Consider the following 19331-nt stretch of genomic DNA (forward strand, 5'->3'; position numbering starts at 1 on the left):
GGCAGGGCGGTCCCGCTCGCGTTCCCGTTGCCTTTTGCCCTCGGTAGTTTCACGCGTACTTCAAACGACGAGCGAGCTGCAGCGCGCGGTACGCGCGAGCCGGACGCCGTGCGTTCCGAGGCGGCCTCCTCAGTTCTGTGCAGCGAAGCCCGCAGTGTCCCTAACAAAACAGGCAACGCCGCGGTGCCGCTTTTACCGTGCGCTTGGGGCCGTATACCTTAGGCTGTGTTACCGCGCCCTGATGCCAGGCCCCTGCCCGTCCCCGACGTGCACGTGGGGCGTGAATTCGAGTACTCTTTAATTTTTTCCTTTGGAAAACATAGTAGCTTCCACTGCGTGGTGTGGGTTAATCCCAGCATTAACAAAAGTCTTCTGGCCCCCGAATGCAGGCCACTGGTCCTTAAAAGAACAGGGATTTGCTACTCAATTTTTTGTAAGACTTGCTGGAAATCAGCAAGGAAAGTTTTTTTAACCACAGGAGCACGTGAGTGGTTAAATAGACTGACAATGGCTGGTAAACCAGTGAAGTTCTGGGGTTCTATTTTCCTAATGACCAGCCTGAACCTCCTCTGGCACAATTTAAGGCCGTTCCCTTTTTGTCCCCTCCATGTTATCTGGGAGAAGAGGCCAATGCTTTACAGGAGCTTTATTTCATTTCCTTCATCTTAAGTGCTGTCTGTTGTCTTATTTGGATAAAGTTAGAAAGAGCCAGCTGTGTCTGCAGCACCTCTGAAATGAGCATTTGTTCTACAGAATTCTCAAATAACTGATGTTTAGCATAAAAGCACACCTGCAGAGCTTCCCCCAGGTCACATCCCACCAATATCTATGCTCTTAATAACAAGACTGCATTCATGCACTCAGCAGCACTATGAAGTTATGAAATTATCTGCAAGTCACCCTGCTCCAGTTGTCACTCCTAACCTCTAATTTTCAGGTGTGAGACCAAGAGTTAAAGTAGATTTATAAATAGCTCTGTAGATGGCAGTTTGGGGGTGATCCAGGAGGAATAAGCAGAATGATGTAGCCACCCTACTCCTACCTCCTGCTGTGACTGTACAAAAATCACAAAAACAAAACAGCACATGATACACATTGGCAGATCTGTCAGAATAAGGGTTCTATCCTCTCGTGTGGAACCCGTAGATTTTTACTGTTGTATCGTGGAATACAGGCACAAGTTAAGGATTCTGTTTTGTTGTAGTCACAACAAACAGAATTGCAGGCTAATGCAAGTAAACTCAGCCCTATCTCCTGAGGTTATTGTTGAACATGTGAAAAATACAGTGCTTATTTTTAAGAGACGTGACTGGGTCTTTATAGCTTGATCTAAGAAGCAATGGATTTCTTTAACAGAAGATTTAACACAAGAAAAGCACATCTTAAATCTCTTTGGCTGTCTGAGCACCTGGCAGATGATCCAAGGGAGCTGCCCTCCCTCTCTCTCAGCACTGCAGCGTGAGGTCAGGAAGTGGCACTGAGGGATCCATCCTCTGCTGAGCTGGTCTCAGCTAAACAGGACTACAGCAGTGCTCTGTTCTGGTTCTGTTACAAACACGCATTTTCGTTCATATATTACTTCAGAGTAATCATTTGAATTGGTAAGCTTGATGGCTCAAACCTAGTTTCTTGCTAATGAAAGCAACCATGTAATTTTATCAGTCAGTGTTGTATTATGGATAAGGTTGAATAATTACAAAGCACTGCTCTTCCTGGCACAAACAGCATGGCCTATCTGAGGCTATTTGTTCAGTTTCTTTTATGATAGCGACCTCTGCTCTGATCAAAGAGTTGCTCCTTCTAATCTTGCAGAACAAATTGTTTTCCTCCATTTTTATAACACAGAGTTTCTACCTCCTCTCCCTGCTAGTTTGAGCCTTGTATGAGTGCAGCAGCAGTAAAAGCACTTGTAGCCTTTGGAGAAGCCTAGTGTTAGGTTCATCATGCTGGTAACCTGTTGGTTTGTTGTTTTTTTTTGTCATGGGGAAAAGCTGCTCACACAAAAGTCAGGCATGAATCATAGTGGATTAAACAAGAGAACATTTTGAGAAGGCATGAAATTTCAATCAGTTACATAATAGCATTTTATATTTCAGAACCCCCAAATAAAACATTCTTTTAGATACCATAATAATCGTCAAGACTTGTTTATGAGGAAGGACAAAATAATTAAGGTATTTTTTCTTGTATCCCAGTTTCCACGTGAGTGCATAAACCAACCGTGTGTTTGCTATTCACTGGGCTTTGAGGCAATGGCTTACATCATGATAGATCTAACAGGATCTGATCAGGAAAGTAATGTCCAACAAACACATTTCCTTTTGTGAGATTGCGAGTTTGAGTAACTTCAGACATTTATTTTTGTTGCTAGCATGGAGCTGCAGAAAATCTTTAGAAAAATAATCATCCTTTGTTATCCCTTTCATCTGTGACCTCTACTTCAGTATTTATTCAAATCTCTTTCAGTTATTGGCCTCTATACCAAATGTCAATAGTAGGAAAACCCAAGGTTTGCATTCAGTGAATGCTTTCAAGGACTGTCTTGTGTGGGGGAGATTCTTTAAAAAGTTCCGTGGGACAGCTCATGTGTTTAAACCTACTGTGTGGTGTAAGCATCAACATGGAGGTGCTTTCAGTTTTGTTTACAACTACTGAAAGATGTATTACCATTAAAATCAGGAAGCAGGGATATTGCTTTGCAGTTACAACTGATGCGAGAACTGGACAAAGTTAGTACTGGTTTTAGAGTCTTGGTAACCCTGACAACACGTGCAAGTACATAATATGCATAGCTTGAGGCTGTACATCTGGTTTTTGCCTCTACCTCCCCTTCTGCATTGATTTTAAGTATGCACTCTTTCCTTCTTGGTTCATACACGGGTCTCCTAATTCAGCCCACCTATGCTCTGTGCCGTGCATTCCAGCGCTCCTAAACATGCTCTGTACACACTCATCTCATACTTCTTATGTATTTTTTCACCGCAGGGAAGTTTAAATGGTGATCAGAATGTCTGAAATGAAATCAGATGAGGGGAAAAAAGGTGGAAGAAAGTGTCTCATTCTTAATGCACTCCAATTAAAAAAATGAATATTCAACTTTGATAACTTTTTTGATAATGCACTGAACTGACACTTCTGAGTTGCTGAAATGCTTTTCTTTCTGGCAGAGGTTAAATTTATTTTTTCTCTAGTTTTGTTAAGACTTTCCAAATGTTTAACCCCCACTCAGAACTACTGCAGCTGCCACAAAGCTACATTTTCCTCTTGTCTCTCTCCAGCCATTTTCAGTTGCAGCTTTTCTATTCTTGTGAATACGACTGCTTTGGTCGATTTTCTGTAAGTGCTAAAGGACAACAACCTTTTAAAGAAGCTGAATACAATCAGCCTAACACCAACTCTCCTCCTCATTTTTATCACTTCATCTCAACTACCTCTAGTTTTAGTATTTGTGAGAGTAGGAGGAACATGGGAGGAACACAGAAATAATACATCTCCAGATGAGATGATTATTCATCTCATGATGAGATACTAAAAAACTCAAATCATGCCATTTTCATTAGTTATAGAATTGGTGAATTCATGTCATTGAATGTCTCTAATGCTCACAGCTTTAATGAGATGCAACTGTTGTAACTTTTGTGCGTGTTGCATTTTTATTCATGCCTTTCTGGGAACTGCAAACCCCAAATTGCTGTATTCCTTCAACATACGTACCAAAAAGACCAGGTTGCTGTACTCCTTGGTGCACAGCATTGTCTCAAAAAAGAAAAAAAAAGAAAAAAAGAAAAAAGATTAGACCACTTAATTATTTTAAACTACAAATTTGAGTTTGTTCAGCAATGATGCAATTACTGCTATTCAAGTCAGAGGGAGAAAGGAAGAAGGAGATGACAAATGTCTCCAGATTGAGATAATTACTTTTTCTGTGACATATATTTTCAGATTGTTTAAAACTCATTCTGTGATATATATATTTTCAGATTGTTTAAATCTCAGTGTTAATAGTAGTATGTTATTCATGGAAAAGAAAGATAATGAACTATTTTTATGCAGCCACGGCAATTACTTTAACTTTTTTCAATATCTTTGTTTCTCCATTCCAGGTCGCATCCTGTGAGCATCTCAGCTGGTGTGACTTTGTGAGTAAATAAAGTCTAGACAGATTCTGACTTGAACAAATTCAGCGTTAGCCTAGAAGAACTGCTGAGAGTCACAGCAGCACTGTTCATCACGGGACTGCACCTCTCTACATGCAGAAGGTAAAGCACTAACATCAATACTAACACTCAAATGCACTCAGTACAAAGGCCCATTCAGTAGTGACTTCTGCCTACACTAGTCATGATAAGCCAGATGATTTTGCTGTTTGCCATGCTTATCCACATCAGTGTCCATTTTAAGTATACATATATATATATATATATATATATATATCCTGCTTCGGTGTCTTCAAAGTTATTCATCTTCCATTTCAGGTCCTGATACTACACATTCTGATTATTGCCATTAACACTTAGTACAACATTGTGCTACTTTTGTCTCTTTCCACTTGTTTTTAATTGAGAAATTTAAAACAAGCCCAGAGAGCAAAACCTCCAGTGAATCAATCTTTTACTTAACGCCTGAACTTCACTGTTTTTCACACTGAGTTTTACAGACTCATCACCAATTCACACCCTGATATGTACTGTCCCTGTACTACTAGTCTATAACAATGTGCTAAACTTTAAATTCTAAAGGGTTGATTAGGTAGTAATTGATCTGAAGCATTAAGCAAGAACATTCATTATGTAATAAATTTAGAAATTTCTGAGTCTTTATCTTATTTAAGAAATTGCTTAACCTGTTGAGACCTCAAAATTTATTAGTAGCTTGTGAAACTTCTGGTTTCTGATTTGCTTCACATGTTTTCAAGTGTGAATATTTTTGAGTATAAAATGGAAAAATCCCATGGTAAATTTGGGCAAATTTAATCTGATGAGCTTCTGGATCTCTTTCAGATTCTCTTCAAATGCTATAAAAAATAAAAACCAACAGGTTGGGTTACTAGTGCTTAACCTAGAAGCCTAACCTCTATATGGTCAGTGCAGAGAAAGGCTTTTCTGAGGGGGAATGTTTAGGTAGATCAACTTCTAATATGCTTTTCTGTATTAAACATATGATACAGAGTGGTATAATTTTCCCCAAGTATTTGAATTGAAAATGGTTCGAACTGAAGCAATAGAACATGAGATCTACCCACAGTATAAATATAACCCTACTATCCATGTTCCTCTTAGCCATCAAAACACCTTTTCTGTATCATAACTCATTTATAGCTTCTTTCCTTTGGTTCTTTTTCTGAACTAGTCCTTGTTGTTTTTTCTAGTGATTGAAATGTATCAGGAATTCACCTTGTGCTAGTGTGTGCCTTAGTTGTTGGGGCAAGAGAGAGAGTTGTGTATAGATAAATGTTCAAATGAATTTGGGAGCTTTTTGTACAGTCACCAAAAATTGCCAAATAATAGTATGCTGGTTTTTTCACAAGCGGTAACTGAACAGACGGAATATTCACTAGGATTGCAAGAGTAGATCATTGTCATTCAGTGGCACAGCTGTATTCACCCAGTGTGCTCTGCAGTTTTGTATTATGGATTTGTAACCTCAAGGAATGAGTGAGAGCTTTCAAGCCAAAGCCTCCTGAAGTGAACAAGTAATGTGGCTTCTTTTTTATTATTACAATCATTTTAGGTAGTGCAGCATATGGACTACACAAGAATTAGCGAGGAGGTTAAATACTTCTTCTTATATTTTGTGTTTTACTTTGAGTCTTGCCAGTCCTTAATGATAATTTCTACAGTAACCACTTTTTAAGTAAACAACTGATTAGTTCTGAAATTAGTCCTTGAAATGGCTTCTCTTTGTGCAGCTCAGGAAATCTTAATGGAAACAGCCTTCAGCTGGAATGCAGAACAACAAGGTTCAGGCTGTTACTTTTCTATCTTCATATAAAATATTTGTACTACTAGGCTAGCTTATCTCTGGACAAGAAAGGAGGTAACAATCTCTGTGCCTGAGTTTCTGTGAAAACTTTAGTAGATCTTTGTTTCAATGAAGGCAGTATAAGAAAGCTCTTCGCTACCTCAAGAAGTTACTTTGGATGGAATAAAAACTACTTTTTTTCCCCCAGAGCTCTAGTGATAAACAGAAAAATAGTCTAAAAGGCCCTGATTGTCCCAAACTGTTTCCAGCTACCTAGGATACAGTGGAGCCTCCTTTATCTTTTTCCAAAACAATTTTTTCCATACCTTGTTTATTTTGCACTATTGTCTCCTGCTATCTGCCATTTTGTATTTGTATCAGTTCATTTCCTTTGAACAATTTATTGCTGATTTCTGTTCTCCTATTGTAGGGAGAGATTTGGATACAGGTTTTAAAAAGGTAGTTTTTTAAAAAAGAGGAAAGATCAAGCTTCCTGTCATTTTTGTTTGCCACAGTAGGTGGAGCTAGAATATGGCTATTCATCTACACCTAAAACTAGTTGGACTTGAGGGCCACTATTGACAAATTCTTTCTGTTCCCACCAGCTGAGAAAAGAAAATTTATTAAAGCATTTCATTCTGTAGCATACATATGTAGCATATATATTTTAATTTTTTTTCTCTAACTGTCAGGATATATATAGCAGATGGTCTGTTTGTTTCATTTATTTCCAGGAGGTAAAAACACAGATATTTTGTGTGTTTATGTGTATGAAACACATTTACAATGCCATTGCCTTTAATGCAAACTAGTTACAAGAGTAAGTAAGTGTTGCCTTGACTAGCTTTGTGTTCCTGAATTAGCATTCATTTTAATGAGGATTTCACATTCATGGGAGGAAAAATACTAATGAGGTAAATTTTCATTGTCACCTGTAATTCTATTGTTTTCTTACTCAGCTACATTAATTCAGTTATATTGCTAACTGAGGAAGTATCACTAGAAATGAAGGGCTTGAAAGTACTTGAAAAGAGGACTGCAGCAAATTGTGATACATATTCACCTATGGATGCAATGAGCAGACTTGTGTGCTGAAGGGTAAATCTGGATTGTTAATTCTCAGTCATTAATTTGGATACACAAACTCAGCCTCAAGTATCTGGTTTGTTTTCTCAGTCGTGTAATTTTCAAATATGCACAAGATACTATTTTTTAGTAAATAACATTGCATTCCAGAAGTATGTTTGAACACAAATTCATAAACTTAACTTCAAACATTGCTACAGTCTACCCACGTTTAGCAAAGCTCCTAAATTCCGTTTAAGTTCAGTAAGATTGAAAACATCTGCTTCAGCCTATTTGCATTCAGCAAGTCACTCCTATGGAAGTTCTATGTATCCCAATTCCAAATCCTGCACACCGCTTTGTTGGCAGGTGATTGTTACTAGCTGGAAAAATCATAATTTTTAAAGAGCTGCACCTTAACAGTGTTACTTACTATCTTAAAGAGCTTTTCACGTTCTTTATTTAAAGTGCCTTTCTTTAATTTAAAAAGATCCGTGTAAGATCAATGAAAAATTTTTCTGATAGAAGTATTTTCAAAAGTGTTACACAAATAGTTTCCAACAAGAACACCGAATAAATGGCACATTCTTATTAATCAGCAAGTCTAGTTTACTATTGTTAAAGCAGCAACCATTAGTCTCTTTGTTAAACTACTCATACAGCAATCCTCTAAAATTGTCAGGTCCGATATTATATGCGGGGGGTATTTTTTTTTTAAGTTGTTTTGACATCTTCACATTCAGAGAACTTTAAGCAGAAGAAAGAAGTCTGAGCCCAAAATTGCAACTCTTTAAAAAGAAAATTTCTCCTCCTGGCTGGAAGAAAGACATTTTGAGAAATCAAATTCAGAGATAGACCATAACTTCATAGCTGAATGCTTGGCCTTTTCCCTGTCCTGACACAGCAGCTTACACTGCAGATTTTGTACCCCAAATTAATATCTGAACTTATGGCTATTATGATTTAATCTTCAGAAGCATTACTCTTAGTACGATAGTAAAGATAAGGTCATCCCAGATTTGCATAAGAAGAAACACGCTTGCGGCTATGAGCGTAAAAGTCAGCATACAGAGTAATTGTCCTAAAATACCAGTTTCTGTGGTTTTCTTTTTGTTTGTTTCTTTGTTTGTTTTCAGAAAGCTTGCCTTAATAGTACAGTCTTGCATTGAAATCTCTTATTTCATCATGTAAGAGTGGTACCTCGTATTTTTGTGCTTCACCTCAGAAAAGATCTTTCTCAGAGCTGCACATATGTGCGTCTGTAAAAACTTACTTTAAGTGTTTGGGTTTGGAAAAATGAAAAGCTTTGGACTGTCAAGAAAATTAAAAGTTTCCATTTACAAATGTGAGGAGAGGCAAGAAAATTTGGATAAGTTCTTCATATATGCTGAACTTAAATGTCTCAAAATAGCTATCTCCAAAGAGAGGAAAGATAAATAAGAAGTAGGAATGCTTTCAGGAGCTTTACATGCTTTTCATGTCAATTCACAGAAGGAATTAATTTAAGTTTCTTTACATTGCAGCTACTTCTCAGAAGATGTATTGGAAAAGGCTTCCATAAACCTTCCCAAGTGTCCCTCTCAGATGATTAATATGGTATGAAATCGCCTCAGTGAAATGTGTACAATCTCAGAAATTATACTCCACATCACTGAGGAGGTCTACATCATCAATTCAAAGGACTTGTTATTTGCTGAACAAACCAAGGATGTTATTTGCTTAGCTTTATACCAACAAGCACTTGTCAGACTGTTTTTTGAGGGGCATTCATGCATCTCAGTTGCTCTGATGACTTGCCAGCCGCACAGTCTTCTCAACATCCAAGCTCTGCACTGCATCTCTATTTTAGAATTAGTTTTGGGGTGGAAAAAGACAACTCCATAACAAACTCTTAGCTTTCCATCACAGCAGTAACAGCATTTACAGTTTAATCTCATACACCCTGGCTTTGCTGGAGAAGCTCCTGGCGTGTTATGTGATGAGCTGCTTTCCAGAGAGCACTCTGGAAGCCAACAGGAGAGGAAATATGATGTTATAAAAACAATGCAGTTTAAGCAAAGTAATTGAATATTTGATTTTTCTCTGAATTGTGTTTATAATAGAACAAATTGACTCCCAGTCTTTTCCATGGGAGATGAGTGTAAGTGCAAGACAACCCCAGCTGCCTGAAACCTCCATTCCCAGCACAAAGAATTAGTTCAGAAATATCAGAATTCTTAAAAAAAAGAAAAAAAAAAAAAGGAGCAAAACTAGTGTTAGGATTATGTGAAGGGCACTTTTGTGAGAAGGCTCATGTTGTGGACTCATGCTAGCACACCCTGCAGTAATCTAAATGGAAAAGTAGCCTTAGCTTACATCAGGAATACTTCAGACTGCCATTGGATACCTCTGCATTTCCCTAGGCACTACTCTTGGTGAGCAGGGGGCTGAATTTTCTCAAAATGACTTATTTATGATAAAGAGCCAGATGGCCTCAAAGCAGGTGTGATTTAGTAAAACATTGCCCATTCCCTCCTCAACAGTCTTTGCAGGATTTAGTTTACTGTTTGCTTTGAATCTTAACCAGAAAAGTAGGAATTCTGCTGGTGGCCATGGGGAGAGCCAAGGATCTCTCTGGTGCCTCATTTACCACTTACACTGGAACCATCATCCTCAGCAACTGAGCCCTGCACCATCCACAACTCACGGCACTTTCCCCAGCACCAGCATCTTTGTTGGACGTTCATTCTTACAGGTGTTGCCTAGTTAGATAATTAAGAATTAGGTGAAAACAGGCAGCCTGAGCAGGGTGCCCTGTGCCACATTAATTTGCAACAGAATTAACTCTCATGGTCTGTGAAGTGCTATCTGTCACTAAGTATGGAAAAACATTCATTCCCGCAACTTCAAAGGCTGTGATAAGGTCAGAGATGTAGGTGGCACATGCTTTCTGTGGCCACGGACTACCAGGAGTGCTTCACCTCTCTCTGCAGACCTTCTATCCCTGTTAGGTTGCCCCTCCACATCACTGCCGAGGTGCAGGAAGCTTTGTTTGTGTGCACCAACAGAATATTTTTCTCAGTGTTGAGGGTTCACAGCTTCTGTGCAAAAGTTCTGTTGCCAATAGGTGGCATGCTTCTCCTGACTCTGGGGACTGAAAAGGCTTGCTGCATGTCTGAACTAGCGCTTATCAAATGCTGATAGCCGTTCAGTTCAGCACACAGTGTCTTTCTCTGTTAGAGCTCTCTTTTATGATAGGATTAGGCTCAATCCAGTTTTAGAATAAGTTCAATATAATCTGAGACAGACTTGATTATTACTGTCCATATTTGTGCTTTCCCCATTTTTGCCAGAGCTTTTCATCCACTACTGTTGATCCATTTGTGCAAGTCTTCCACTGCAGTTTCAGATAGGTTGTTTGGCCTTATATGCAGGATGTAATTAACTAGTTTTTTGATGTGTGACTTGGACGTTTCCTGCTCTTCTGCTGACTTGGCAGAGAGTGTGGAATAACGTCCTCAAAGTGCTACAGATTAACCAAAGTCCATATAGAAATATCCAGGTTATATATCTCACAGCACTTTTGTAAATTAAACGTTTTGGCATGAAGAACAGCATCCCACTTGCAATAAAATAAACAGTTTCTAAGAAACTCGTGTTAACCAAGGTCTCTGCTGGAACTTAACCTTGAATATATTGTTGTCTTTAATGGAGCTGTACAAAGAGCACACAGTTAAGCATATCTGCAATTCCAGACTTTGAAAATTCACTGATACAAAGTCGTAACTGCACAGACCTTTTGGCAGGATAAAGATTCCAATTTTGACCTGAAAACTGTGACTTTAGCTGTTAGTTTTCTCAGGAAAAAAAAAGAAAAAAAAAAGATTGTTTCATTATTCAGAAGATCTTCACCTTGTCTTTTCAACAATCTGTTTCTTTGGTCTGGAATAAATAAGCAGAGCACTTTTCAGAAACGTGCTATTTTATCTAATTTTGTTTCCAGTGATGGGAGGTGAATTTTAGCACTGACTTCAGCATAAGCAGAATTAAGCTAATGCTGAGTATATTCCAAAATCCAGCTGAGGACCTGGTGACATTACTGAGTTCTCAGGTAGCTACTTAAGCAGTAGCGGTGCCCAACAGACAATATTCTCTGATTTCTCTCATTTAAGTCCATCCTTGCCTAAGTGATTTTCCTTTCAGAAGTCAAAAAGACAGATTGCCTACAAATGAAATAAAATGAGTTTCCTTTCAAAGGAAAAAGATTAAAAGCAATACATTACATAGAAATTCAGTTGGAAGCCTATTCTAAATTTCAGCTTCTCCACACAATTTTAGTTCCAGTGCTATATTGTTTTTTGTTGAATTCTATGACCAGCTTGATTATGAAGTTTTCTCTTTGTGGGTGGTAAGTTAAAATGACTTGAGTCAATGTCAGTGGAATTTTGGTTTGTCACCACATGGTACAAAAACTTCATGTTTTTTCCTAAGAACAGAAAATTCAGTTCAAAGTTTCATGAATAAGTGCCATGAAAGCTGATAAAAGCACATCTTATCAGTAAAGTAGTGAAGGTTACTAGCCAGCAGCTTCCAAATTTATTATTCTAAAAACATGGCAACTGCAAATCTTTTTTAGAATTTGTATCTGTAGATCTTAAAGAAGAAAAGGTCATTCTTAAATTTCCTTGAAAACAATACCTTACTTTTTGAGGCAAATGTATTGACAAGCTGGTATCTTTTTGTTCTTTTGATTTTATACTGAGTTCTAGTAGTCACGTTTTTAATGGAGGCTCTTTTTCAGAAAATCTTCAAGTTCATATTTAACTACTGCATGAAATCAGGTACGCAACAAAGTACTTTGGTCTTGCAGGTCTGATTCACGTTACATTAGTCTAGATTGACTCCATTTCATGCATTTGTCACTTTTAGACAAAATGGGACATGCAGAATCAGAAACTTGACTTAATTTTGCATTAATGGGAATAGCATTGAACATCCTAAATATTCATGCTGACTAGGAGCAAAAGCACCACTGATAATAATGAATCCTGTATTTTCCACATGCAGGATTTTCACCTAAGCTCTGCTTCCTCAAGTGTATCCACCTTCTATTCATACTGTTTTCCTTTTTTCACACATTTTCTCACAGACAATGCAAGGAACACAAGGGTTGGTCTCTTTAACACACACTGAACTCTGTACATTTTCCAGTAATGTAAGGAATGATTAGCCATCTTTTGGGTGACACTTTCAATCTTTTCAATTTCTAGATTTAAGTTTGTTTTATATATTTGTCAGGTTAAATTAAGTGTCTGCCCCTCCACTTCCTTTTGTGAGGTGCTGTAGGCATCCATGAGGTCTCACCCAGAGTCCTCTTCTCTGGGCTGAACAAACCAAGAGGGGCATGCAGGAAGGCAGGAAGGCCCCAGGCTTGTAGGATTTCTAGCTATGGAACATCCAGCCAAGTGAGCCATGAGCATCAATGTTCTGGAATGGGCAGCCACATCAAAGTACGCAGCTCCCTTGAAGAAGGCTGGGAACACTGAAGCTCTTACCGTGCTGACAACAATGAGCATACAGTGCTTCATCCTGTAGCAGGACATTGGAGATTATAAAACTCAAGTTTCTGTTACGCTCTCAACATTCTCAGATTCTTACACCAGGAGCTGAGTCCCAGGCTTTGTCTCATCATTTGGCTCTCCACTCTGCCAATAGGATGTATGAGAAATTTGTTTCAACACAGAATTTGCAAAGCTTCCAAGTTCCTTACCCGGGGAGCCAGGAATCTGGCAGCTAAGGCTGGCATGGAAAATACTTTTTTAGACATAGGAGGAGATATAACACATATATTAGGCAGTTTGACTGTTTATAAGCAAGGGCCAGGGAATCACCTCATTGCCATCAGGGACACAAGATAGAATTCTTTTAAAAAGATAAAAAGTCACAATCTCTTTGTAGTCAGATTAGCTAAGGTGCCTTGAGACACCCAAAGCTTGGCAGGATGAATCTTATTTTGTTTGCAGTTCTCATACAAATGGAGATAAGTCAGAAACATAAGTTCACTTTATCTGGCTTAGAAGCCAGATAATTTAATTATAAATTAATTCTTATAATTTAACCTCATGATTTTGAGACCTGTAGATAGATTATAAATATGCTTGATCAGCAATATTGAACTACTGTTGATAATAGCCATTTGAACAGAAAGCAAATGTCAAGGACTCAGTATGGAGCTGGAGGGCAGCGTAGAGGAATGGCCTAGCGAGTATAGCCGCTGGCTAATTGATCCAAAAGACAACACTAAAAGCTTCATGTGCAAAGAGTTTGTTAATATTTCTTATCAGAACTTGAGAAGGATTCTCAGGTTAGCATTCAAATTTGACAAACAAAACCAGCCAGCTATTCAGCCTTTGCAAAGCAGATATATCTGATACCTCTTTTTAATTCCTCCACATCAGTATCTGGACGATCCGTCTGTTACTTTTTTAAGAGAGCCATGCGAACCATACAGATCTATGTTCAGCTTAATCACATTTTTTTTAAATCTCAGATGACATTCGTTGACTCTTGGAATGTACTGATGCTCCTCTCTTTTAAAATCATGCCTTCCTGAAGTCTCTCAAATTAAGTATTCCTTATTGTCATCTGTCTATTTTGAAAACTTTTAGCCAGAGTTTGCAAGCATTACTGTAGAGAAACAAAAAAAGAACCATTTTCTTCTAAGAGGTCATTATGTGCAGGTGATATCCGTGAGGGTTTAATTCACATTTAATAGAGTACTGGACCTGGAACTGCAAGCTAGTAAATGTGGTCTGTTTGAATGCTGCTTCAAAAGCTTTTAGCTGCTAAAAGTGATTGATTTTTCGAAATACAGAAATAAGCACGCTCAGGTTTTGCTAATTGAACTTTGCTTCTAGGGCTAAGACAAAAATGTTGAAATATTTTGCTGTTTTTGGATTAACCTGCAGGGACACAAAGCTTCATGTCAAGTTTGTGATGATGGAGGAATTTATTGTAACAGAGTAATTCATATTCAGGAACAGATTATCTTCTTATGAGTAGATGAAAACATCAGCTTTCAAAATGTTTTAATCACACTACTTGAAAAAATAGAACAACCCCAGTCCTTGCTGTAGCAGGCTTGCTTGGCAGGCTACAGAGCTCCAGACCCTGTTTCTTCCTGTTCATCTTTACCTTTTTTTCTCAGAACTTAAGAGCTCCCTGCTGATATGTCAGGGAGTGAGCCCTACCTCTATGCAGATACTGGCTTTGAGGAAATTGAAAACTTGCAGTCTGATACGAGTGCTGAAAAATGCTTGGTTTAGTACATACAGGACAGAAAGGATCCTTCTCTGCACATCCATTTGTCTCCTGTGGGCACTAATCATTCCTCTGATGGAGAGGAGCTACAGAAGGTTCTGTAAACTTCTATTATCCTGTTAAAGTACTTGTTCAGACCCTGACTCTTAGCTGAAGACATTGCTAAGGCAATAGGGAGTACCTGAGGAGGAAATTACTCCTCCAAGGCTTCTTTTAAAATATATATATATTTTTAAGTTTTCAATGTTGTTACATTTAGGAATTGCTTACTAAGAAATAGAGGAGAGAATAAGAACGCTTACAATTCATCTCAAATAGATAAAATTATAACTTTCCAAGGAACAAGTAAATGCTTAAATTCCAGAGACCCTAACAGAAAAATAAACAGCACAAGTACAGAGAACAGTTGCAGCACTAAGACAAAATCTGTTTCTATGGAAATGGACACAAAAGAGAAAATGTTTATCAGCTCTGCAGTTTTTAAGGCCAAAATGGGAAAGCTGTAAGTTTACTGTGAAATTAAATTAAAAAAAAAAGGAAGAAGTCAGAATGTTTGCACTGCTGAAGGGAAAGGCACTTAGTGATGCAGTTACATTTGGGTATGTCAGCTGCAGACTTGGGCAGTCCATATACAAGCACAGAAATTTTGCAGTCCAGTTCAACAGCTCCTTAGAAGAGTTTTTTTTTTTTTAAGTCTTCAAGAGTTTAAAGTTGGGAGCAAAGACAGTGGCTTCTGGAATCATTAATTCATTTTGAAAATGCTTTTCTTCTGATTTTATAAAATACGTCTGTTTAAACTTACAAAAAAAAATCTGTGTAGCCACAAATTTTATAAATTGGAAGTCACAGATAAACACTTTAAAGGAATTCTAAACAAAAACACCCCAAACATTTCCTGCCATTTCTCAGAGGTTTTCAGTATCACTTTCATTGCTAAACCTGAAATACGCCAAGTATAGAGAAGAAATACTAACAATCTCTTGCCAAACAAGAGCTTTCAGCTTTGGCTCTCTACTGAACTGCATTCACTGAATGGTTCTATACCACGAAAGACCATCACTCACTGCAGTTAACTGCATTTGGACTTTTCCAGGCACAGTGCCATCAACAACTTCCTTGAGATGGAATGGCATTTTTTCTCTATTGGAAACAAGAATAGCCACAACAGAGACAGGCTGCTGAAAAGGATGAACCACAGAGGCTCAAGTAAGAACTTTCAGAGTAAGTAGAGCTCATCTGTTAAGATCATTAGAAATATGTGAAGTAGCTCACAACTAAAGGTAAGCATAAGTGGAACAGATTCACACTTTTTAGAAAATGAAAACATACTAAAAATATATTAAAATCATTAGGAAATTAAATACATAAATGAGAATATAGTTGGAAAAAAAAATCAGTGCTCTGTATGCTATTGGCACTTCCACTTACATCAGCTCTGCCGACTGTTTTCAAATGGCATCTTAAAGAATGCAAGCAGACAATGAGGATATGAGATTCTGCTGGTATATTATATCAGTGGGATACAAAAGAGCAAAAATAGATGGATCATAAAATTTGGAATGACAGAGGCTGAAGAGCTCAGGCAGCAGCATAGAAATTGAAAACTGAGTGCCAAGTAGTTTCTAGGACAGAAGTGAATGTGCTGGATTCCAAAGGCCTCCGGTGAATTATGTAAGAGGAAGAAAAAAAGATTGTCACTGAGGGTTATATCATGAAACAAACAACAATCATGCCACTGCAACAATTACAGATAGTGCATCTAAGAAATTTATAAAAAATCCTGAAGCAAAAAGTTTTTCAGTTTTTCAGTACCATAAATCACTGTACCCAGAATAATTTTTTTCTGTATTTATTTTGTAAATAGATATGCACTTTTACTCATATAAATATATCACTATAGTATTTTTGAGGGACCTTGTATATAGAAATGGATAAATTGATCAAGCCCGTACTTCATCTATTCTGTAGACTAATATTCACAAACAAAAAAAAAAGTCAGGAGGACAGGGAAGAAAGACTTAATTGTTAAAATTCACAGAACTTGCTAACTGATGGCTCTCACAAAACACTGAAAGCTACATATTTATAAATTAGAACAGTTCATTTGGAAGGAGCCTTACAAAGATCAAGTCCAACATTATGACTGTTTAATTAAAGCAGAATATTGAGGGGATTATTGAAATGATTCTTGAACATTGACAGGCATGTGACATCAGTAACCTTTCTAGGAAGCCTGTTCCAGTGTTTGGCCACTCTCACAGTACAGAATTTTTTCTTAAAGTGTAGTGTGAACTTCTCCCGGCACAGTCTTGTGCTGTTCTTGTGTATCCTGTCAGTGAATACCAGGGTGAAGAGAGCAGGACCTCTCTTGCTACCTCCTCTTATTAGGGAGATGTAGAAAATAACATCACCTGTGAGCCTTCTCTTGTCCAGACTAGTTAACCAACATGTCCTCAGCCTCTTCCTGTAGGATATACCATCCAACCCTTCAATAGAGTCATAAAATCATTAAGGTTGGAAAAGACCTCTAAGATCACCCAGTCCAACTATCCACCTATCACCAACACTGCCCACTAAACCATGTCTCTAAATACTATACCTATCCTTTCTTTAAACACTCACAGGGATGGTGACTACGCAACCAAACTGGGCAACCTGTTCTAATACCTCACCACTCTTTCTGAGAGGAAATTCTTTTCAGTATCTAATCTGAACCTCCCCTGGCACAACTTGAGGCCGTTCCCTCGTATCCTATCCTTCTACCAATGTTGGTGCCCTCTTTTGGATGCACTGAAGTATCTTACCATCCTTTTTATATTGTAGAGCCCAGAACTTCACACAGTACTCAAGGTGAGGCAATGTATAATAGGACGATCACTTTTTTTTTTACTGTCTGTCAAAGCATCCCAAAATCTAGTTTGCCCTCATGTCTGCTAGGGCATACTGACTTATTTGGGTAAATTCAGGCAATTTAATGCATTATAAAGAAACTGATTAAAAATACCAACTGTCAATAAGGTCTTACCTCAAAAGGCAAAACATAACCATCCCCATATTTGATGCAAAGGCTGATAGTGGCATCTGTTACATGACGAGGAAAACAGCTATATCACTTATCTGAATTTCATGAGACAAATTGATAGGGATGGTAGAATGTCCTAGTGATCAAATGTAGAGCAGTTTAAAAGCAGGGTAGTCAATGAGATTCACTAACAGGACTCAAACACTTTAGAGATTAATGATAAAACTGAGATTATTTTGGATGTAAAAACAGCACAGCAAGAAATACAGCAATTTATGAAGTCAGTCTCTTCTTCTGCTCAATAGAACTATGCAAGATGGAAGAAAATGGTGACTTCTGATTGACTGGTGCACCACAATTGATATACTTGCTAACTTGCCTGCATTTTTTTCTCGGCAAGTAAAACCAATAAAGAAGATATCCCATCTAAAAGATATTAAAGTAATAAAACCAATTAAAAAAAAAAAAATTACACAGCTTCTTCTTGCAGAAGTTGAGAACAGAGCCGTAGAACAGACACAGGTCATCTAAAAAATAAGCAAAGAGGAAGGAACTAACTTCCCCATTCTGAAATTCCATGATATTCAGCAATATGAATGAGTAAACAACTATGAGACACGTCATAGAGGTGGGGATTGGGCCAGTGCTTGTAGATGTAAGGCAAGCAGGAGTTTGCACATTCATCTTACTAACACCCATAGAGCAATGAACCCACAACCAAAGTATCTTGCAATTATATGTGTGTAATAAGCTTCACCGGTATAATCAGGAAAGAAGCTTTTCAAAAACTACTATAAATGATCAGAAAATGGTTTTTGAAGTACTTCACACACATAATTTCATGATGTGCATGAAATAACAGTGCTAAAACTGAGATATTAAGAATTGCACAGAGCTGATTTCTCATGCAGTAGTTCTATATCATAAAGAGAAAGCTGAGAAAAATGTTTTTCTTTCTCTGGGAAAGCATCATTTAAAGCAACTATATACCAGGAACTTGAAAGAATAAGAACCTGCTCTGATCACTGAGTAATGATTACTATTAGCATCATATAGAAAAGCAATATACTATTAAAAATGTATTATTGAGAAGATACATTCTTGAAAATATATGATGGAACAATTAGAGCCTACTCAGACCTGATCAACAAGACAGAAAACAGGCTTGCAGTGACTTCTCCCAAATCTGCTTACAAGGATTCTCAAGACCTTTAGGGCTAGCATGGTGTGAAAGAACATTTTTCCAACTTTGCAATGGTAAGTGTGCTGTTAACAGGCAATTAGAAAACCACCTAAACAAAAAGTAAGGGCTAACTTTGAAAGAGGAGGCACTAATATACATGTGTGTCTCCCGGTCTTGAGATGGACTTTGGATGATATAATATCACATTATGCCATCAGGTTATTCAATTTAAGCATAAGATTGTAATATGAAAAACATACACCATCTCTAACAGTGCTCACACAAAATATTTTCAAACACACATGAAAAAAAATTTTGGTATGCTTTTCAGCATAACTAAGAAGTCTCTACTTTAGAGATGTGCTTGATGTTGGAGAATGTAGGTGGGAATAACAAGGTCTGTATCTTATCTTGTCTCTGTCACTTTGAAGAAAGCACTGAATATTGAATATTCTGGCTACTCTTTTTCATGTCCTGAATTTTGGCATGAAGTTCAGTTTTGTTAAATCTCTTCTGGTGTAGATTTGTGCTGGCAGATTTGTGCTCTTGAATCTGTTTCAGCAGAGGACTACAAATATAAGCTACTAATAAGTCACAATTGCAAACTAAACTTAGTGGAATTAGGTGTTTTACTTATTAATGTGCAGTTAGTCTATGGATAGTAATTCTTGTTGATTCGAGCATGTTTATTTTAATGAGAGATAACTCTGGAAAGCTGAAGGTGAGTGACTGATCACCCAGAATGAATGGCCTAATGTGAAAACTAAGAATGTGCCCAAAATATAGGCCCTGTTATGGAAT

Source organism: Meleagris gallopavo, chromosome 4 (assembly GCF_000146605.3).
Source record: "Meleagris gallopavo isolate NT-WF06-2002-E0010 breed Aviagen turkey brand Nicholas breeding stock chromosome 4, Turkey_5.1, whole genome shotgun sequence".
Taxonomy (NCBI): Eukaryota; Metazoa; Chordata; class Aves; order Galliformes; family Phasianidae; genus Meleagris; species Meleagris gallopavo.